At 42.2% G+C, this 17,468-nt stretch overlaps 1 long non-coding RNA gene across 1 annotated transcript in view; it reads right to left on the bottom strand.

Annotated features, from left to right (window-relative positions):
* Positions 1-11,713, bottom strand: part of LOC134483083 (uncharacterized) — a 38,599-nt gene extending 26,886 nt beyond the window's left edge. Inside the window, exon 1 of the long non-coding RNA XR_015650282.1 lies at positions 11,632-11,713. This is a non-coding gene — a long non-coding RNA (uncharacterized LOC134483083). The remainder of the gene's footprint in view (positions 1-11,631) is intronic.
* Positions 11,714-17,468: the final 5,755 nt, after the last annotated feature.

The raw sequence follows: 17,468 nt of genomic DNA, 5'->3' as shown, positions 1-17,468 counted from the left end.
CAACTTCAGCAAAGTAACTAGATATAAAATTAACTCAAACGAGTCAGTAGCCTTCCTCTACTTAAAGGATAAACAGGGGAGGGGGAAAAAAAAAAGGATAAACAGGCTGAGGAAGAAATTAGGGAAGTGAAACCCTTCATAATAGTCACAAATAATATGAAATACCTCAGTGTGACTCTAACCAAGCAAGTGAAAGATCTGTATGACAAGAATTTCAAGTCTCCGAAGAAAGAAATTGAAGATCTCAGAAGATGGAATGGTCTGTCATGCTCATTTGTTGGTGGGATTAATATAGTAAAAATGGCCATCTTGCCAAAAGCAGTCTACATATTCAATACAATTGCCATCAAAATTCCAACTCATTTCTTCATAGAGTTAGAAAGAGCAATCTGCATTCATTTGGAATAACAAAAAACCCAGGATAGCAAAAACTATGCTCAACAATCAAAGAAATTCTGGGGGAATCACCATCCCTGACCTTAAGCTGTATTACAGAGCAATAGTGATTAAAAACTGTATGTTATTGTTACAGAGACAGAAGGTAGATCAATTGAATAGAATAGAAAACCCATAAATGAATGTATCTATGGTCACTTGATCTTTGTCAAAGGAACTAAAACCATCCAGTAGGAAAAAAGACAGCATTTTCAACAAATAGTGCTGGTTCAACGGAAGGTCAGCATGTAGAAGAAAGCAAATTGATCCATTCTTGTCACCCCGTACAAAGCTGAAGTCCAAATGGATCAAAGACATAAAACCAGAAACAAACTAATCGAAGAAAAAGTGGGGAAGAGCCTCCAACATATGGGCACTGGGGAAAATTTCCTGAACAAAACACCAATGGCTTATGCTCTAAGATCAAGAATGGACAAATGGGACCTCATAAAATTACAAGGCTTCTGTAAGGCAAAGGACACTATCATTAGGACAACAGCAGTCAACAGATTGGGTAAATATTTTTACCAATCCTACATCTGATAGAGGGCTAATATCCAAAATATACAAAGAAGTTAGACTCCAGAGAATCAAATACCCCTATTAAAAATTGGGGGGGGGGGTTGGGGATTTAGCTTAGCGGTAGAGCACTTGCCTAGCAAGTGCAAGGCCCTGGGTTCAGTCCCCAGCTCCAAAAAAAAAAAAAGAAAAGAAAAAAAAAAAAAGAAAAATGGGGTACAGAGGTATTTCTCAGCTGAGGAATATTGAATGGCTGAGAAGCACATAAAGAAATGACATCCTTAGTCATCAGGGAAATGCAAATCAAAACAGCCCTGAGATTCCACCACACACCAGTCAGAATGGCTAAGATAAAAAACTCAGGTGACAGCAGATGCTGGAGAGGATGTGGATAAAGGGGAACACTCCTCTATTGGTGGGATTGCAAGCTGGTACAGCACTCTGGAAATCAGTCTGGAGGTTCCTCAGAAAATTGGACACAGTAGTACCTGGGGACCCAGTTATACCATTCCTGGGCATATACCCTAAAGATGCCCCAATAAACAAGTACACATGCCTCCTATGTTCATAGCAGCCTTATTTATAATAGCCAGAAGCTGGAAAGAACCCATATGTCCTTCAGCAGAGGAATGGATACAGAGAATGTGGTACATCTACACAATGGGGTACTACTCAGCTATTAAAAACAATGACTTCGGGTTGGGGATTTGGCTCAGTGGTAGAGCGCTTGCCTAGCAAGCGCAAGGCCCTGGGTTCGGTCCCCAGCTCCAAAAAAAAAAAAAAAAAAAAAAAAAAAAAAAAGAAAGAAAGAAAAACAATGACTTCATGAAATTCTTAGGCAAATGGAAAATGGATGGAACTAGAAAATATCATCCTGAGTTAGATAACCCAATCAAAACACACACACACACACACACACACACACACACACAAACACACACACATGGTATGCACTCATTGGTAAGTGTATATTAGCCCAAAAGCTTGGATTATTCAAGATACAATCCACAGGCCATATGAAGCTCTAGAAGAAGGACAACCAAAGTGTGGATGCTTCAGTCCTTCTTAGAAGGGGGAACAAAAATATTAATAGGAGATATGGAGACAAAATTTGGAGTAGAGACTGAAGGAATGGCTTCCAGAGGCTGCCCCACCCATGGATCCAGCCCATATATACACATACAGCCACCAAATCTAGATAATATTGCTGATGCCAAGCAGTGCATGCTGACAAGAGCCTGGTATAGCTGTCTCCTGATAGGCTCTGGCAGAGCATGACAAATACAGAGGCAGATGCTCACATCCACCGATTGAACTGAGAATGGTGTCCTCATTGGAGGAGTTAGAGAAAGGATTGAAGAAGCTGAAGGATTTTGCAACCCCATAAGAACAACAATACCAACCAACCAGAGCTCCCAGGGACTAAATCGCCATCCAAAGAGTATACATGGACAGACCTGTGGCTCTAGCTGTATATGTAGCAGAGGATGGTCTTGTTGGGCACCAATGGGAGGAGAAGCCCTTTGTCCTGCCAAGGCTAGACCCCCCAATGTAGGGGAATGTCAGGGCAGGGAGGCAGGAAGGGGTGGGTAGTTGGGTGGGGAAAGGGGATAACATTTGAAATATAAATTTTAAAAAATCCAATTAAGAAATAAAGAAAACTCAATCATTCTGTGAGAAGAGTAGAGAAACTGCTCCCAGATTGTGCTGGGTGGGTGTGCAGTACATGGAGGACACTGATGGAGTGCAGTCAGCATTGAATGGATTTTTCTTTTTGTCCAACTGTGACCAAGGAGGCAGTTTTCTCTACATTTTCTTTAGGAGGATTAAAGATAACTGCTAAAATAATTGCATGTTTTGCTCACTTAACCCCATGTATTAGGAAAAAAAGTTATAAAACTTACATGGACCCAAAGGTATAAATAGTCCCAGTTCCTGGGAGTAGGTAAAAAATAACTGCAAACCAAACAAACAGCTTGAGAGATAAGACATTTTACATAAATTGGAAGTCACCATCCTCTTTCCTACTGACAAGATACTGTTAGACCATAGATACCAGTAAAATTTTGGTGTCTTGCTCTCTGTCAGAGGAATATCTCTTGCTCCCCATCAAAAGATAACATCTTTCAGATTGACAACAAAGGTTCCCATGGGTGATGGCAGAAATCAACCCCCACTCTACCCCACCCCCTACTGATCTAACAACACCAAGTTCAACTAACCAGTTCTAATACCCCTGACTAGATTAAACTCTACCCTCTGACCCTGGAAACAGAAAAGGAAATTGTAGTCCATATTGCCTGGCTTATCAAGACAGACTTGAAACACCCCTCTCATGCCTGTGACAAAACTTTTGGTCACAGACTAGTCCAAAGTCTAAGAAAAATAAATTAAGAACATCAACACTGTCCATGCTATGGTCCCAAACCCATACACTACATACAAACACTACAAAGGAATTGTAGGGCTTGTGGGACTGTATTACCAGACAAACATAGAATTGGCAAGGTTGAATGAGCTCAGATCCTGGGAATCTCAGAGATCTGAGACCAGTGCAGCTGCTTTGTCTATGTACCTGCTCTTGAACACGTAACCATGACACTTCATTGAGAGGACCATGGAGTCAGTCACATAAAATAACCCCCAGAGTTCTTCTCTATGCTAATGAGTTATCTAGATAGTCTTGTACCTTCAGTCAGTGAGCTTCCCTTTCTGGGTATTCCATTCCCTCCTAGAGGTTATTTGGCTTCCCCTTCAAGGGGCTATAGCAACTCTATTGCTAAGAAAGAAAGGGAGGAAGGAAGGAAGGAAGGAAGGAAGGAAGGAAGGAAGGAAGGAAGGGAGGGAGGGAGGGAGGGAGGGAGGAAGGAAGGAAGGGAGGGAGAAAAAAAGAAAGGAAGGAAGAAAAGAGAGAGAGAGAACTGGTTATGAGAAATGGAAAACATCTATACGCAGATTCTGTGTCATAGAAATGTGCCCTTGAGCCAGATCTAGAAATAAACCACCTCCTTCCTCTTCATGCTCCCCAAACTCTAAGTACTAACAAAGTTTTCCTGCTCATACCAAAGCTCTGACCAACTTTCCCCTGTAAAGAAGTGACCTCACATAACACAGCTGGAGCCTCAGTCCTGCCTCCCACTTTCCAGGAAGCTGAGGGATCCTTATCCCTATTTTCACTCTTAGAAAAGTGCTCCATTTGTTAATCATCCCCAGAAGAAATCAGACAGGATTGCTGGTTATGCTTAGATCCCTAATCCCCATACTATATAGGGATAGGAATGTTCAGCCTCTTGACTGACAAAACTCATTGTGACTAGACAGCCTAAATTAGCAGTAGAGGACTTACAAGGAGTTGAATCTTGTATAATATGTAAAACCTTTAATCTAGGCACTTCCCCTTATTCTGATGCCTGCTAGTCTGCCTTATGGGTTAATTTGTCTGTACAACAGCAATGTTACTGAATCCTTGAATTTACTTGGTGGGCAAGTACTAATAGTTTGACTAAATGTGACTTTTGGATGCTTTCCAAACTGTGAGCCACCTTTTATGCATAAAAGTACACATTCTGTCCCGTGTGTGTGTGTGTGTGTGTGTGTGTATTTGAAAAGAAGGGAAAACACATGTTAATATAGATCCTGGACCACAAAGGAAAAAGAACTGTGACAGTCCTCATCCCACTCTTAGTTCGACTTGGCATAGCTGGCCTAACATCCATAGACACATCAGCCTTTATCAAGGGAGATAAAAACTTTCAGAAACAGGTGGATCAGGCTCTAGAAGGATTAATAATTTCCACGTCTAAATTAAAACAGCAGTTAAATTCCCTGGCATAAGTTGACCTACAAAATCTAAGAGGCTTAGATTTACTTCTGATAAATGAGGAAGACTAGATATGGCTTTACAAGAAAACCTAATGTTACTATACTAATCCAGAGTAATTAAAAGAACTCTTGTCATGTTTTCCTTAGGATTACAAGATACCATGACCAAAAGCAAGTGAAATGGAAACTTATGGTTTCTTTGGAAAGTCAGTTGTGGCAAATGGTGTTTTGCTGGAGCAAACACATGAAGAAGTGTTTTTCTAAAGCAGACACAGGTGAAACGTTTTCTTCTCCTACTGGCTTTCCAAGCACTTCTATCACTACCTGCAAACTAAGTGTACAGCCAATTCTGTAATCCTTCTAACACAAGAAAACTAAGTGAACCTGCTGAGCTTTCAGCTGTACCGCCAATCCTGTTCAAAATAGTGCACTTGAAAACTGTGAAGCAAAACCAGAAATCCCCCTTTGGGAGCAAGGCAGGAAATCACCCAGCAACAGTAGCTGTTGTTTTGCCAATCTCCTTAAACAGTATTGCCAACCAGTCAAAACCCGCTTATTCCTCTACTTTATTAGAAACAAGTTACCCGTTATGCCTAAGCCCTACTTTGGGCACCACCTGTAAGTTTAGATCTTTCAAAGTCTACTCAATTTAGGGTTCTTAAGTGCTTCAACTTCCCTTCTAGCCCAGTGGCCAGAGGTAGGGGATAAAAAAGGTTAATAGAAAAAGGGAGTTGTAGACCTGTTTAGAAGTAGTTCCCTGGGGCTGATTCCACTCCTCATTGTCAGGTTACCAGCACTCCAGTCCAAAGACAAACATCAAACATGAATCAGCACTAGCAATATGATCTAGCAGAAACAGAAAGATTTCACTGAGTTGGCACAAGTAATAAGAAGCAGCCAGAAGCAGCCAGAATACCTTAAGAGAGTTGGTAATTTACCATATGATGAAAGAGGGAAGCAAATTAGGCTGGAAGGCAGATTGCCACCCATCCCTGCTCAATGTGCTTTCATTGCCAGATGTCCAGAGCATCTTCATGAGACTAGGGGCCTAGGAAAGCAGGAGGCTGGACAAGGACAATGGGAAAGTGTTCAGCCAAATGCACTGCCAGAGGATTTGCCTAGGGCTACCCAGGCACCTTTGGTCTTCCCAGTCTTTGTATAACATGCGCCTGTTAATGATGGTCGTCATGCTTATAATGAGTTTACAAGGCATCTAATAGTAATTTCAGATCTAAAGCACCTTAAAGAGGTTTTTGTATTGTATGGCTTGCATTCTCCATTTGTTAAAAAAAATGTTAAGTAACTGGGCTACACAGCATAGTTTTCCCCCCACGATTGGAAGGGGTTGGTGTCAGCTATGCTGGAATCTGATCAACAATTACAGTGGTTGTCATAGTGGAAGCATGTAGCTACAAAAATGGACAACGCAATAGAGCAAGGGGGATAAATGTTGCTAAAGAACAGCTGCTTGGTGAAGGGCTTTATGCTAACCTACAGGAACACATATAATCTGATTATGTTGTAATTGAGCAATGTCATGTTGCAGTTTTAAGAGCTTGGGATATAACTGAGGAATTGGAGTGGGGGAGAAGATACCACCTCATTTACTGAGGTAATACAGGGTCCTGAAAAAGCCTTTACTGACTTATTGCAGAGAATGGGTTCAGCTATAAATAGAGCCATATCAGACCCTGAAACCAGATAGTCATTAGTAGAAATCTTGGCATTTGAAAATGCAAATACCGAATGTAAGAGAGCAGTTAGACCATTGAAAGCATAAGGCACCCCATTAGACAAATGGATAAGAGAGACAACTGGTATTGCCTTTCAGGGGCATCTTGCCAATATCACAGGGCAAGCCACAACTAGAAGTCTCAGGAATCAAAATGCCTGATGCCTTAATTGTGGTGAATTTGGCCATTTGCAAAGAAATTTAAAGCTAAAAGATTCAGAACTCAAAATAACAGATGCATTGACTCTGGAGAATGTGGCATTTGTAGAAGAGAACAAGCAGGTTCTGACTGCTATGAAACACAAAGGTTTCACTGGTATTGTAGCCACTATGGAAAGGGCAAACATTGGTCTAAGGATTGTAGATTCAAGAGAGACATATGAAGAAACCTCTTGCCATTGGGAAATGAACTGAGGGGGCTGTTATCAACAGGCTCCACAGGAAACAATACAGCCATCTTCTTTTAGCCAGCCAGGAGGTACCAACAGAATCAAGGCAACAGAATCAAGACTAAGTATTTCTGATCCTATATGTGCTACAGAATGAAGCTATCTGGCCACAGATAGCGCTCTTAAATTATCCCCCAAAGTTGAATGTTACAAGTTAATCACTGGTGTTTATGGTCCTTTACCTTCAGGGACAGTAGGAATAATCTTTGGAAGAAGTGGATTGAATTCTCAAGGATTTATTGTGCATTCATGTATAGTAGATGGAGATAGCAAGGAGGAAATAAAAATAAATCATGGCATATGTAAAAAAAAGGAGATGCAAATTGATGCAGGAGATAGAATTGCTCAATTGTTGTTTCCTTGCATCAAGGGCAAGGATGCTCTAGAATAAGAACAGTGACTTTTGGGAGTACTGAAAATTGCATGTTCTGGCAAGCAGTGGTTAATGATTAGAGACCCAGATTAATGGTTCAAATGCATGGTGGTAACATAGAAGGTTTAGTAGATACAGGAACTTATGTTAATATAGTTTTCCAAAAGTCTTGGAATCCAGATTGGCTACTTCAGGATGTTTATACACAATTTATAGGAATTGGTAAATTATCACAAAAAATACAAAGTGTCCAATGTATTACCTGTGTGGGACCAGAGGACAAACAGGGAAGTTGAGACCTTATGTAGCTGACATACCCATAAATTTATGGGGAAGGGAACTTTTACAACTATGGAGTACTCAAATTAATATTCCTGCAATTCTAGGGACAGCAAATGAGAAAATTAGGGGTGATATAGTAGATGCTCCCGGCAAAGGTATTGATATGGGTGATTGATAATGATCACAAGCTGTGCCCATTGTCTAAATACAGGATATCACAGGAATTGAGTTTCTAATATATAAAAAGGGCCACTGCAGACATTCTGACAGTTTTGCCCTTAAAATGGTTATCAAACAGACCTTTGTGGCATGAGCAATGGACCATAACAAAAGAAAAGTTACAGGCATTTGAACAACTGGTACAAGAACAGACAGGGACTCAACATATAATAGATTCTACCAACCCATGTAATTCTCCTGTGTTTGTTGTAAAAATGAAATCAGGAAAATTGAGGATGATAATGGATATAAGAACACTGAGCCAGCGGGAGAGGAGTTTCAAGGCAAAGGGGCCACTGGCCGTGGTTGACGCTTTGACAGCAAAAAGATAGCACAGTGAGTGATTGTTTTAAAGTCTATCATGAGTCCTTTGGCCCTGAAAAACAATTCCAGTTACTGCCTTCAGTGACCAGACCTTCAACATTTGCTCACAGAAGGAGAGCGTTCATTAAGAGAACTGTCTTTAAGGGAGCCTGCCTCCCTCCCCTTATCCACTGGCCCTATTCCAAGAGAGGATGTCAGGAGCCATAACAGGACAAGCTAATAACTAGCAGGTGATCATCCTGAGATTGCCAGTCTCGGATTATTATATAATCTGCGACTGGTCCACCCTTATTAAACAATGCTGTAAGAGATTCATTTTAGGAAAGATTCCTGTTTTAAATGCTGAAAAAAAATGCAAAGAGAAATAACTTAGAAACTATAGGTAACATAAGAGAGCAGTGCGCAGAATGCAGAGGAAAAATGAAGAAGCTGGAGAGAGCAGAAAGAGCAGGCAGGTTTTTCCTTACTACGGGACAGAACAAGTCATTTCTTAATAGCAACGCAGGCTTAGTCTTATTAAAAGGAACAAACCTTTTTCTCTTACAAATTTGGGTTTAATTCACTTTGCATTAAAAGTGTAAAAACAATTTCCTTCTCTATGTAATAAAGATTGGAGCTCATCTTTCATCCAGAATGAATGAGTTCTTTCTACACCGATGCTTGAACTTTTACTCCATATGCATATGTAAGTATAGATGTGTAAAATGTATACATGTGTGTGTGTAAAATTATAAATGTGATAAATGTATATAAACTCGGTCCAGCTAATTTTGAGTAAAAGTATATAAATGTACATTTATTAAATCAGTGTGTAAAAGTATATATGTTTATACATATTTGGCTATGTAGAAGCTTTTCCTTCTACAAGCGCTATTCATTTCTCTTCGTTCAATAACAGTTTATTGCTCCAAACTTCCCCCTGGCCTGATAAACAAGAGGCATAGGGATAAAAGGGAAAAGGCTCCAACAAGTAATCCTCTACTTTATCTCCTGCTGTTTGAAAATGAGGTGCTAAGTGCCAGAGACTGCAGTTTCTGGCCTCAGAGGAACACAAAAGGCAAGTCAGTTACAATAGCAGAGCCTAGTGACTTAGACATAGATAGGTAAATCAGCTACAGTAACATAGTAACTTAGACGTAGATAAGTAAACTTATTATTTTACAGCAACCCTAAATATCTCGTAAGACAAAGTCTTACCCTCCGCCGACGCTCTTCACTCTCCACTGCCCCAAGAAGAACCAACAGGAGAAAGAAGACTAATGCCCCTGGAAAGAGGAGTCGGTCTCCAGCATTAAGGCACCTTCCCCGTTAGTCATTAGTGACACGGAGAGTGTCTCTGATCCTATCCCCACAGCAGTCAAAATGCCCCAGGTTGGGGGGGGCAGACAGAGAAACCCCTAAAATAGTTTCAAAAAGAATCTGCAGCAAACTGCAAAGAACTTTGTTTTGCCAGTCAGAATTCAGAATTCAGGCTTTGGCTGTGGCCAAGGTCAGGATTAATGTTTGCTTTTCCATGGGCCTTTAACCAGTGAGATAGCTTGGTGAAGGGCTACTACTGCAGTCCTGGTATTCAGAGGCACGGAGAGAGCTATAGTTTTATTAAAGGTTGGTACTACAGTACTAACAATCTCTTTATTAGATGTAAGAGGCAGGCATAATAGATGTAAGCCCAGTTCAACTTTGACTCCTGCCTCAAAAAGGACAACAAAAAAAGTCCTGATAGCCCTAGGTGAACTGGTTACAATTCTTTTGTCAGCTGCTTAGTATCTAGCACCCAGGTTCTAACATCTCTCCATCCTTTTGTTATTGGTTCTTACTGGAAGCCTAGTGCCATTTAGAGGATGGGTCTCTTGAGCGATGAAGCCACGGAGCTGACACTGTAGGGAGGTACTCCTTAAGGGAAAATCTAAGTCCAGAGAGACAGCCGGTAACAGATAGGCTGCCCCTCTGCTCACCTTTCTGTTTCACAGACACAAGGCCTTTTTGTCCCAAGAAAGCCTCCTGGTTTAGCTGTGTGACTGAATGCTATTCGTTCTCTTTAGCGGACCTCTATTTTCTGGACTCTCTTCTTGTTTTCTCACCATCCCACTTGAAATGCTTGTTAGTAGCTGTTACAGGAAATACAGAATCCTACTAGAGGCCAGAAAAAATGTTCCAGACATGGATGGAAGGCCCTCACTTCTACCTGTTAGCTTCAATATGCCTGAAGGTAGGGAGCACCAGGTCTACCGCCAGACTCCATTGGTGGGTCCCTGAGGGGCTGAAAAATGCCCCACCAATTTGGCTAAGGTAAAGAAAAGATATAAAGAAACTTGAGGGGTTAAGCTAAGTTGCTGAGAGAGTTAGTATAAGTTACAGAGAAAGTAAGGTTGAACAGAGAGACTGAGGAAGAGAAAGAAAAAAGAAGGTAAAAAGAGCAGGAAGCTAAAGAAGAAAAGAGACAAAAAGAAGAAGAAGCTAGAGAGCTAAAGAGAGATAAAAGACAAGAGAAGAACATATACTGGCCACAGTAGTTAGGGAACCTAAAAAGACAGTACCTGGCAACAGAAGAGAATTCCTGGCTAAAGATCGGTGTGCTTAATGCAAAGAAAAAGGACACTGGGTCAGGGACTGCTCCAGGAAGAACAAGAGGGGCCTCTCCAGTGGCCCTGAAGGCAAGCCTCTCGTCCTAGAGTGCTGGCTATGCGCAAAGATAAAGGGAAGCCTGCCCAGTTGTTTTGTGAATATGGGGTCCTAACACTCTGTGCTCCTATGCCCAAATGGGCTAGTGTCCAGCAAAAGACCATGAGTACAGGGGGCTACTGACAACAAACAATACTTATGGACTGCCCGAAGAACAGTGGACCTTGGCGTGGGCCGGGTAACCCACTAGTTCATGGTCACCCCTGACTGCCCCTATCCTTTGCTCATGAGAAATTTGCTCTTAGAAATGGCTTGCATGGGCTGAAATGGCTGGGCGAGGCCATGTGTATGCACATCTGTAGACTGTGTATGTGGAGCTTAAGACCTGTTTCAGTGCACCATTACCTGATGCTGGGAGATGTGTGGCTTAGTGCCGTTCTGCCTGGAACACACTGTTCCTGCCAGCCGGGCACTAACACTTATCACCCAATCCAGGACTTAAACTGTGGTAAAGTGGCTAATGTTTTGCCTTTAAATAGAATGTCCCAGAGGATGGGACCACTGGTCAGCTGCCATGGACTAGATTCTCCACCGGTTGGAGACAATCTGGTCACCTTGCTGCCCAATCCTGACCTGGAACCACCACAGCACGAGTGTCAAGCACTGGCAGAAGCCCATAGGTGGAGGAAAGACCTCTGCGACTGACTGATCCACCCCTGCTGAAAGCCGAGGCTACCTTGTCCACAGACAGGAACAGTTCTCTTCATGAAGGCCAGAGATAAGTGGGTGCTGCCATGTTCGACAACACAAATGTCATCTGGGATGGCTGAACCTATACCCACTGGCACACCCACCTCGGCCGGCAAGGAAGACGCAACACGGTTGGATTCTTCTCAACAGCCTTTACTGCAGGACACCTTCATTGTTGACACAGGGACAGGACCAGCAAAAGCACTCGCCTTATATACACAACAGTATGCTAATATTCTTTCAGGGATTGGCGGGGCACGAGTCACCCCACTGTCATCCCAGCTACTTGTCCTCCAGAGATTGGCGCGGCATGAACCTCTATTAGCATAGTACCGCCCCAGCCAGACTGACCGCAGGTGCAAAACCTCACGCATGCGCAGTACTGTTGTTCACCACAGGAGGGCGCCGGATCACCTCATTATCATACAGGGGCCCTGACAAGGGGACAAGCCTGCGCGGTAAGTTATTCACATTCGAACGGGGCTGGCTGTCGGCGCCATCTTTACTTCGCCGCGCCGCTCACTACAACCCACCAGCACAACAGCGCCGCAGATGCCTTTGCCATCGCTTGGATGCCCTGATGAAGCCAGCAACTGTGAGTACTATTCATTGCCCAGGAGGGAAGAGACTCGTGACATGGGACAATAACAAAGTAGATTAAGTGGCTCGAAAAATGGCTACGCAGAAGCCTATCCTGGTTACAGGCCTGCAAGAGACAGCCACAGGGAACTGAGATCTGACTAAAGGGATGGCCCCACTTAGAATGTACAACAGAAGAAAAGGCCCAAATTGCTTAAAAGATAAAAGGACAATGATACACTTGAGGGGAAAGCTATACTCCCCAGAGAACAAACAAAAGACTCACTTTGCCAAATATACAAATGGACTCATTTAGGAGATAAGAAGCTTGTCCAAATAGGTAAGATATATATAATAGACTTTAAGATTTTAACCAGAAAGACATATATATGTGTGTGGTACGTCAGTAAATAAATGCTTAACAAGCAAACAGGGCAAAGGGACCTAAAGAGTTTAGTGAAAAGTCAAAGTGAACTTCACTAAGATAAAGCCAGAAAAACATGGTTACAAGTATCTCTTAATAAGAAATACTCAAGTTAATAAAAAAAAAAAACCCAAGTATCTCTTAGTGCTTGTAGATACCTTTTTAGAAATAGATAAAAGCTTTCCTCATCAAGCAAGAGACGGCCTCGGTAGTCATCAAGAAGATACTGGAAGAAATCTTCCCCCGGTCTGGAGTGCCCAAGGTAATCAGGTCAGACAACGGGCCTACTTTCGTTGTCAAGGTAAGCAGGGTGTGGCCAGATATTTAGAGGTTGATTAAAAATTACATTATATTTACAGACCTCAACGTTCAGGACAGGTAGAGTGAATAAATAAAACTCTAAAAGAGACCCTGATCAAATTGACCATGGAGACTGGCACAGACTGGGTGGCACTCCTTCCCTCTTGCTCTCTTCAGAGCAAGAAATACCCCTTCCAGATTCAGCCTTATCCTCTTTGAGATCTTATATGGGGCCTCAGCTCCTCTGACTATATTAGATGATGTTATTAAACCAACATGTCATAGTAATAATGATTTGTATGCCAGGTAAAAGACCTACAGGTGATACAAAAAGAAGTCTGGTCACAGCTGACAGCAGCCTATGCCCGGGGACCCCTGAGATATCTCACCAGTTCCAGGTCAGAGACTCCATCCACATACGACAACATCGGGTCCAGACACTTGAGCTTCACTGGAGAGGACTGTACCTCGTGCTGCTGACCACCCTGACAGCTGTCAAGTGTCAGCCCTCACCAGCTGAGTACTAGCTGTTAGGAGGGACTGGGGGCGGCGGGACCTCGAGGGGACACTTAGATTTTTAAAAGGTCCCTAGACTTGCACATCAGATAAGTAGATATATCAGAGATATGACTAGGGGGTTACGATAATGCTCACTTAAAGAGTGTACTTTAGAAACAAGAATTTTATGTTTGCCCTGGACTAGAAAGTTCTGACAATAAGTGTCGTTGGAGACAGACAGACCCTCGGTTAACAACCTCTGCAGTATCACGGAAAGGGACCTGCATGGGTGTGGTCCCGGCTTCCCACCAGAACCTGTGTAACACCACCCAGTTGTTCAGCCTTAATCACGGATATCTGCCAGCTCCATCAGAAGGGTGGTGGGCCTGTAATTCAGGTTTGACTCCTTGTGTTTCTCTGGCCGTGTTAAGTCAAAACGCCTCTTTTTGTGTCCTTGTACAGTTAGTGCCCCGGTTAATTTATCATCCTAAAGAGTCATTCTTAGAAGAATATCTTACAGGCTACCGGAGGTTTAAGAGAGAGCCTATCAGTATGACCCTGGCTGTACTCTTGGGACTGAGAGTCACCACAGGCATCAGCACTGGGACTGCGGCGCTAGCCACCCAAGCTTCCCATTACAGTCAACTCAGAATGGCCCTAGAGAACTCTGTGTCTAAGTTACAAGAATCATTGACCAGCCTGACTGAGGTGGTTCTGCAAAACAGGCGCGGCCTAGACCTACTGTTCTTACAACAAGGAGGTTTGTGTGCACCCCTAAAAGAAGAATGCTGTTTCTATATAGATCATTCAAGAGTGATTAAAGATTCAATGGCCAAGCTGAGGGAGAGACTAGCCACGAGACAGAGAGAGAGAAAAACAAATCGAGGATGGTTTGAAGACTGGTTCACCCGATCCCCTTGGTTGACTACCCTAGTTTCTACCCTAATGGGACCCCTAATAATTCTTTTGTTACTTCTAACCTTTGGACCATATATATTAAATAGGCTGGTGACTTTTATTAGAGAGAAAATTAGCACTGTACAATTATTAGTGTTAAGACAACAGTACCAAACTCTTGCCCTAGAAGACCTAGATTCAGAAGTTCCATGATTAGAACTTGACACAAAAGAAAATGGGGGAATGAAAGATCCCCATTTGATATTAGTGCAGCCATTTCTTAAGAACGAGAATCTTTTAAACTGGCCCTTGCTTAGCCCCTAGATGTTAGACAATAGACCAAAAAGTACAGAAAGCACATTCCCGCCCACTCTCTAGGAAGCTGCCGGACCATAAGAACAGATGGTATAGGACATATTTACTGCAGGGCAATTACAAGACAGGAAACATCTCTGGGAAGCTAACTGACCACTATAGAAGTAAGATGTCCTTGGTACTGAATGCAGCTGTGCTGACATAGCTATAGCCTTGTCCTAGGAACTCCAGGAGAGAAACATCTGCCAAGTCAGATATCCTTGGTCCTTGTCCTGGGAACCCCAGGATGAGAAAACATATATCAAGTCAGACGTCCTTGGTACTAAAATAGCTACATTGATGTGGTTACGGCCTTATCCCAGGAATTCCAGGACGAGAAACATCTGCCTAGTTATCCTTGACACCGAAATAGCTGAGCTAATGAAACTGTGTAATGTTAAATGACTATTTAAGCTGTACATTTCTGTTATTCGAGGCTCTTCACATCCCTCCTGCATGAGGGCTGTGTCGAGCCCCAATGCATTGATATCCCAAAGTAAACCTCTTGTTTTTACATGAAGACTGAGTCCCGTGTGTTCGTGGGGTGGTGAGTGTCCTCAGGACTGGAGCGAGAGTCTCCTCTGTCTGAGGGTCTTTCAGGCTGACAGACTGGATATGCAAGCAGGATCCAACATTTTGCTTCATACAAGAAACACACCTCAGTGACAAAGACAGAAACTACCTCAGAGTAAAAGGCTGGAAATTTTTTTCAAGCAAATGGTTCCAAGAAACAAGCTGGAGTTGCCATTCTAACATCCAACAAAATAGACTTTTAGCCAAAAGCTATCAAATGAGATGGGGAAGAACGAAGGAAAAATCCACCAAGATGAAGTCTCAGTTCTGAACATGTATGCCCCCAATCCAAGGGCATACAAATACATAAAAGAAACTTTACTAAAGCTCAAAACATACAGTGAACAAACCACTATAATAATGGGAGACTTCAACATTCCACTCTCACCAATGTGCAGGTCAATGAAACAAAGTAAAGAGAGTGAAACTAATACAAGTTATGAAATAAATGGATTCAACAGATACATACAGAATTTTTCACCCTAAAACAAGAGAATATACATTCTTCTCAGCATCTCATGGTACCTTCTCCAAAATTGACCATATAATTGGCCACATAACAAGCCTCAACAGATACAATAAGATTGAAATAATCCGGGCTGGGGATTTAGCTCAGTGGTAGAGCGCTTACCTAGGAAGCGCAAGGTCCTGGGTTCGGTCCCCAGCTCCGAAAAAAAAAAAAAGATTGAAATAATCCCATGCATCCTATTAGATCACCATAAACTAAGCCTAGACTTTAATAACAACAAAGACAACAGAAGCCCACATACTCATGGAAGCTGAAAAACTCTCTACTCAATGATAAGTTGGTCATGGAAGAAATAAAGAAAGAAATTAAAGACTTTCTAGAAGTCAATGAAAATGAAGACACATCATACCTAAACTTAGGAGATAATGAAAGCTGTGCTAAGAGGAAAATTCATAGCACTGAGTGTCTTAGTAAAGAAATTGGAGAGATCCTACAATGGCAAGTCAACAGCACACCTGAACACTCTGGAACAAAAAGAAGCAAACAGACCAAATAGGAGTAGACAGCAGAAAATAATCAAACTCAGGATGGAAAACAGCCAATTAGAAACAAAGAGAATGATACAAAGAATCAACAAAACAAAGAGCTGGTTCTTTGAGAAAATCAATAAAATAGATAAACTCATTGCCAAACTAACTAAAGGACACAGACACAGTATTGAAATCAACAAAATCAGAAATGAAAACGGAGACATAACAACAAAAACTGAGGAAATTCAAAAACTCATCAGGTCTTGCTACAAAAACCTATATTCAACAAAACTGGAAAATCTAGATGAAATGGATGATTTTCTAGACAGATACCACATACTGAAGTTAAATCAAGAGCAGGTAAATCTGGACAGTCCCATAACTCCTGAGGAAATAGAAGCAGTCATTAAAAACTTCCCAACAAAATGCAAATCAAAACAACCCTGAGATTTCACCTCACACCAATGAGAATGGCTAAGATCAAAAACTCAGGTGACAGCAGATGCTGGCGAGGATGCGGAGAAAGAGGAACACTCCCCCATTGTTGGTGGGATTGCAGACTGGTACAACCATTCTGGAAATCAGTCTGGAGGTTCCTCAGAAAATTGGACATTGAACTGCCTGAGGATCCAGCTATACCTCTCTTGGGCATATACCCAAAAGATGCTCCAACATATAAAAAAGACACGTGCTCCACTATGTTCATCGCAGCCTTATTTATAATAGCCAGAAGCTGGAAAGAACCCAGATGCCCTTCAACAGAGGAATGGATACAGAAAATGTGGTACATCTACACAATGGAATATTACTCAGCTATCAAAAACAATGACTTTATGAAATTCGTAGGCAAATGGTTGGAACTGGAAAATATCATCCTGAGTGAGGTAACCCAATCACAGAAAAACACACATGGTATGCACTCATTGATAAGTGGCTATTAGCCCAAATGCTTCAATTACCCTAGATGCCTAGAACAAATGAAACTCAAGACGGATGATCAAAATGTGAATGCTTCACTCCTTCTTTAAAAGAGGAACAAGAATACCCTTGGCAGGGAATAGAGAGGCAAAGATTAAAACAGACACAGAAGGAACACCCATTCAGAGCCTGCCCCACATGTGGCCCATACATATACAGCCATCCAATTAGACAAGATGGATGAAGCAAAGAAGTGCAGGCCGACAGGAGCCGGATGTAGATCGCTCCTGAGAGACACAGCCATAATACAGCAAACACAGAGGCGAATGCCAGCAGCAAACCACTGAACTGAGAATAGGACCCCCGTTGAAGGAATCAGAGAAAGAACTGGAAGACCTT

Source organism: Rattus norvegicus, chromosome 1 (assembly GCF_021556685.1).
Source record: "Rattus norvegicus strain SHRSP/BbbUtx chromosome 1, alternate assembly SHRSP_T2T, whole genome shotgun sequence".
Taxonomy (NCBI): Eukaryota; Metazoa; Chordata; class Mammalia; order Rodentia; family Muridae; genus Rattus; species Rattus norvegicus.
The sequence above is the reverse complement of the archived record's forward strand: the minus strand, read 5'-3'. Positions and strand labels throughout refer to the sequence as shown.